Raw genomic sequence first — 6,067 nt, forward strand, 5'->3', positions numbered from 1 at the left:
ACTTTTAGTAGAATAACTATTTTTTGTCATTAAATGATCAATATTTGTTGAAGAGAGTCAATTTTTATTACATCAAAATTGTTGATGACATTAATATAAGAAAAAAGAATACAAAATTGTATAATTAAGAATGATTATGAAGACATACCCATTTATTAAACAACTCAAAATCTCTCAACCTCTTCATCTTCTATCATCGAGTTTTTTATATCTACTAAAACGTACGTACTTACAAAAAAACTAAATTGAGCATATTATTTTACATAGATAAATACGACGACAGCGACATAAAAAGATATAACAAAACTACGCTAAATTCGCTGGGCTTTTTCATGACTCATTATTCATTATTATTCTGTATTCTGATTGGTCGATTCTTTATATGTTATTTCTTTATCGAAAAAAGTTATTTTTAGGGATATTTAAATAATAAATTTACGATCCAAAAAAATGCAGATATAAGCATATGCATGCATTACTTCCTTCAAAGAAAAAAAAAGAAGTCATGCAGATATGTGATACGTTAGCATTAATATAATCTTAACATAAATCAAGAAAATGGGTAACAAAATTAAATTGACTAATTTTGGCTTATTATGAATTTTATAGTCTAATTTCTGGGATTGAATTGTATACTCAGGAACATTCACTATATTGTGAACTCTTTATTTAGTATATGAAACTTTGTTAAAGCCCAATATGGTCTTTCAAATGGAAAATATCGTTTTTTTTATTCATAAAACTGCTTAGGGAAATGGCAAGCCCTTTAAATACAATTTGTAGGGCTCCGGGAGGGTTTATCAAAATAGTTTAAAAACAGAAATGTAAGATAATTTGATTGAGAGTACAAATTTTATAAAATATATAACTTCAAACAAAATCAGCCATTTTTAACTTGATATGCCATATATGTACAATTGAGTTAAAAAAACAGCCCAGACTAATCTCCTCAAGTCCAAGAGGGTCCAGGCAAAAAATCTCAGGGTTTCACAACTGAATATCTAGAGAGCTATAAAAAAGGAGATAAAAGAAGGCTTGTGAGGTTGGAAAATCACTTTTGAACACAGAAATGTAAGAAACCCATCTCCTTCGTTGCAAAAATCTTTTGAAGGAGTTTTGAGTGAGTCTTTTGAGAACTTTGAACTCTTTTTCTAAACTTTGGGCCCATTCATTCTGCCTTGATGCCAACATTTGTCAGCCAACACTGAACGTCACGATAGAGGAATACATCCAAACCAGGTTTCAGGCCTTCTGCCGTCCCCTCATTGCCTCTAAGTGCAAATACATTAATAATTAAGTGAGCTCAGACACACATCCTTTTATGATATTAATTTTGTTGTAATTCTATTTTTAATTAATAAATTATATCTTGTTGAAGTTTAAAATTCAAAGTGTTTAGATGTAAATGGACATCCCGTTATATACTTCTAAACTTATGTCATGACGTTAGTTAGTCCAAATATTTTATAGTTCCTTGATTTAGCATTTATAAATTTTGTAATTTTATTGCAAAATGACTTCTTGGCATACACTTTGGCATATTTTAGGGGTATATGTTGAGCTGAATGATTTTCAATTTCCCTGTTTTATCAATATAGATGTAATTTCAGGAAAATTTTACTCTTGTTGAAGTGATAGTTGTGCCACACAAAAAATAGGAGAATAAATTAGAGTTGTATATAATATGACCGCCCAGTATGAAAAAAACAAACAAACTGACGGTTACCATGGTGCCTCTATTAATTTGAAGAATTTTATGGAGGAGAACAGCTGAGCTGGAATGATAGTTTATTATATCAGCTTCAAGCTATGCCATATAGGAATTAAATACAAATACACTTACCATTCTGCAACAAATCCTTAGTATTACCTTTCATCTTTCACGCTTGCCTGATTACTTTAATACACATAAGTTATATGTTCTCTCTACAAAAATAAAAGAACTGACTTATAATAGCTTGGACATATAAGTCAACAAGATTACTTTTAAAAAATACCTCTGCAAAAGGTCTTAGTGTTATTCTTCGTCCATGACAGACTAGGGATTACTTTATACTGAGATGTTCAAGTGTAAAGTAATAATGGTAACATCATTAGAAAAAAAACAATGCATTCTTTACTTTACCAATTAGAAAAAATATTGCACGCGTAGTAGCTCATATTTTCCACAACTCTAGATATTATTTTTAAGTATCTGTTGGTGAACATATTTTTTTGACTTAGTTAATATGCCTGGACTCGACATTAACATTGACTCAAAATTATTCTAATTGAGCATAACCACATTAAATTTGGAGATGAAAATGAAATAATTTGTGATTATTATGGCAAAAAACTTAAATAAAATAGTAACTACTTTTAGTATATTTTGGTACTAAAAAGTTACTCATTTACTTTGATAAAATTGAATGTGATATATGAGCACAACCTGATATTGCATTTGTAGTAATGTGGATATCTTAAGTTAAAAAAAAAGAAGATAAATAGACAATGAAAAAAAAAAAAATGACTTACGTGTGAATAAATTTAAAACAATTTTTGAAAATTCGATTGCAGAAAATCCCAGTTCACTAACAGAGGAAAGTTCTTTGGTCAGTGGTGATAAATAAATAAACAAGCCCAAAAACCGGACAGTCTAATGTTTAACTAATAGAATAACTCCTATTAATTCCGCATGGCTAATAACCTATCTCTATTTTTTTTAAGAACTAAAAAAAAAATGAATCAAATTAAAAAAACCAGTTAGAGTTAATTGGTCAATTGTCTTGTATTTCTTATAAAAATAACACTTATCAAGAAATAAATGTTTGGTTTTTTATTATTATCTTTTTTGCATTTCATTAATTAACTTTTATAATATTTTATATAGGTATAGGAATATACACGGAATAATCAGATAAACTCGTACCTAGCATGATCTACTCTCCCTCTATGAACAGAATATCAATGAGATATGTTGTACTAAAAGAACAAAGTAGGGGAGACCGATAACAGTTGGAATAGTCTCTTTTCTCGAACATCAAAAAACCAACAAAATTAAAAGAACTAGTTGATATAAAAACAAAAAATACTAGGGAGTCGGCTATTGACTTTAAATTTATAGTCCATTGTTATTTGGGACGTTATAATAAGGTAAAAAATACAATCTGAATGAGAAACGTGAGTGATTCCTCCAGGGTCCTAGATGTCAGCTTAGATTTTGTGTGTCAGGAGGATCTGTTGGTGTATTGCTCAACTGGGCCCTACACAAAGAAGTCCATAGTTTTGAGGGACGATGATCTTGGAAGCCAGGCAAACACTGGTTCCTACATTGTTAAAATAAATGAATTTGACAACAAAGTCAACGATTTCTTTGCAATCTAGCATGGAGTAGAGTTTAGTTGCCAGACAAATGCCCTTACCCACCCCTAAAGACAAGGGATATATTTAGTTGTGTGGTTTTTTTTTTTGAAGCTTCTTTTGAATTTCGATTAAGGCTACTGTGAAAAAGTTGTTAAATGGGAAGAAACTTAGGAAAGAAATATTATATTATTCTACGACGTCAACCTACGTCACATATCTCGATCAAATTATAAAAAGAGACACACAAAAAATTTAGTTTGTTTATATATACACTTAGAAAACATTTTATATTATTGTGCATAAAATAATTTAGATAGACAGTTTTCTTACCTATAAAAAGTGTTTTATAGGTTTTAAAAAAAAAATCTCCTATGGATTACAAAAAGAATCAAAAGTTAGTAAAATTTGATGATCGCACCATTTTTTTATTCCCTCTATTTTCTCCATAGTGTAACTTTAGAAAAAAAAAAAACTTTTCAAATATTGTTTATGGATGAGAATATTGTTTATCATATTTAATTAATGTAAAATAATGAATAATGCTGTATTTTAATATTTATTGACGAAGTAAATAACTTTTGTTTCCTTTCAAACTTACATGAAGAGGTACTACCTAAAGATGACTTTGTAGGTTGAGGCTTATGTCTAGGCTTAAGAAAAATGCAATTTGAGCATTGTTTCGTCGAGTACTTATTCTAACAAGGGCACTCTGCTTTTCCACAATTGTGAACTAAATAGTATGTTGATCGATTCCATTTTTTTAATTGACGCTAAACAACTTTTGACTAGCCACCAAAACAAAAAATAATCTCCTTTCAGCTGTTTATGAGATACAAGGTTTAAACTATCTATTGTCTTCCCTATGATAAATTTCTTTGGTGTAGTTTATCGTCTCATTCGTTAAAAAAATCAATAATTTTTCAGCATTATAAATTATATACATACTGTTTTGATCAATAAATTGGTTGATGTTTAAAGAAGAATGGAAAAAACGATAATTCAAGTTTATTTTGAGAATATTTGTAATATAAATAAAAAAACACACAATAAATTATAATTTAAGGTTCTTGACAAAAAAAGTTTATATTTATTATTTTCCATTAAAAAAAGTTATTTTATTTGTTAATAGTGTATTCTAAGAAATTCTCTCTATGAAGTCATTTCACTTTTTTTTTTCTTTTTTTAGTTTGAGGAGGTGGAATAACCGTTAAAACATATATCTATACAATATGAAAAATATAACAAATCACTTGTATATTGAAGAAAGAAAAAAAAATTCCTTGTTCCAATATCTAATTATTACTACAAATGTTTCTATTTTTCTAACACGATTTATAATTATATGGTATTTTACCTATCATCACCTGACATGTATTATCCATGAAATAAATATCCTCTAATAAGCACCCAGTCACCTGTTAGAAGCTCATTATTGACTCAACATTTTATCTACCTATATTGATGTCTTATTTTATACTATTATGTGTCAGTATAAATACAATTTTGAACAAACAAAAAAGAGAAAATCCCAATTAGTTTTTTTTAATTCATATATACAGGGTTGGGATTATAAACCAGGAAATTTAAGGATAATCTCCATGGTTGGAATCCAAGTTTGGACTGTGAATTTATTTTCATTTTCTCATAAAAGTCGGAAGGTTTGGTGATTATTTTTTGACATTCTGGTTCAGCTACACTTTGGTTATAAACATTTCCTCGTCTGGAGTGAACAAGAAGGCAAAACGCAACGTATCTCATAGATTGTGAAGTTGAGTTGGCGAATATTAGGATTAACAGATGTGGCCCTCATCGTCTCAAAAATTGATCTCGACACCCAACTCACTATAGACCGCCATAGTGGCTGTGTGGGACAACTTGTCTGAGGATTTTTATCGACTCCTGAAAGGGCTTCTAGTGATGCGTAAAGGCTTGAATGATACTGAAGGTGGCCATATTGAGTGACTAAGTTTGTAATGGGTTTGTTTACAAGTTTTGAAAGAATCATTTTTTTGTAATTATTGACTTATTTATAATGCAACCCCTCGAGGCAACCTGTTTTTATCCAACCCAGTGTATTAAAATTTATTTCCCAAAATTAATTTAGCTAGTTACAAAAAAAAATAATATTTTACCGAAAGGAGTCCTTGGTGAAGTAAATCCCTCAAAAAAAAAACAACACGTACCTCCAACAAATCCTCCAAACTGGCTCTAAAACATATTCATATTGTCCACAATTCTATGTGCACGTTTATTTGAATCTTTCTCCAAGACACCCCCTTCATAGTAATTCAAAGACACAGCTAGCAGACCACATTTCCTTAGCCTGTAGGGGGGCCTTCAAGAAATCTGGTGTGTGTTTTTCGCTATCAGAATGATCATGATTCTTCATTGAAGGAGTACCCAACCCACCAGACTCCTTGAAAGCCTAAGTAAGAACATAATAAATGGATTTGAGCAGATTAGTTAACTTGATAATCCCGATGGGTTTGCGCACAGTAATCAGGCATGCAATAATGACCACACTGCGTTCGTATTCCGACGACATAAAAGAAATTTATTATTATAAAATTTTGTCAGTTGAATCTGATGATCATAATTTCATAGACATAAATTTCATGATTGCTAAGATGTTAAAGTCCAAACTTGTTCCGAATTTAAAATGTCTAGCCTGTACTGTGCTGCTCAATATTTCTTAGGCATATTTAAGTCAATTATTGCCTTACTA

The sequence above is a fragment of the Lepeophtheirus salmonis genome, chromosome Z, assembly GCF_016086655.4.
Source record: "Lepeophtheirus salmonis chromosome Z, UVic_Lsal_1.4, whole genome shotgun sequence".
Lineage (NCBI taxonomy): Eukaryota > Metazoa > Arthropoda > Copepoda > Siphonostomatoida > Caligidae > Lepeophtheirus > Lepeophtheirus salmonis.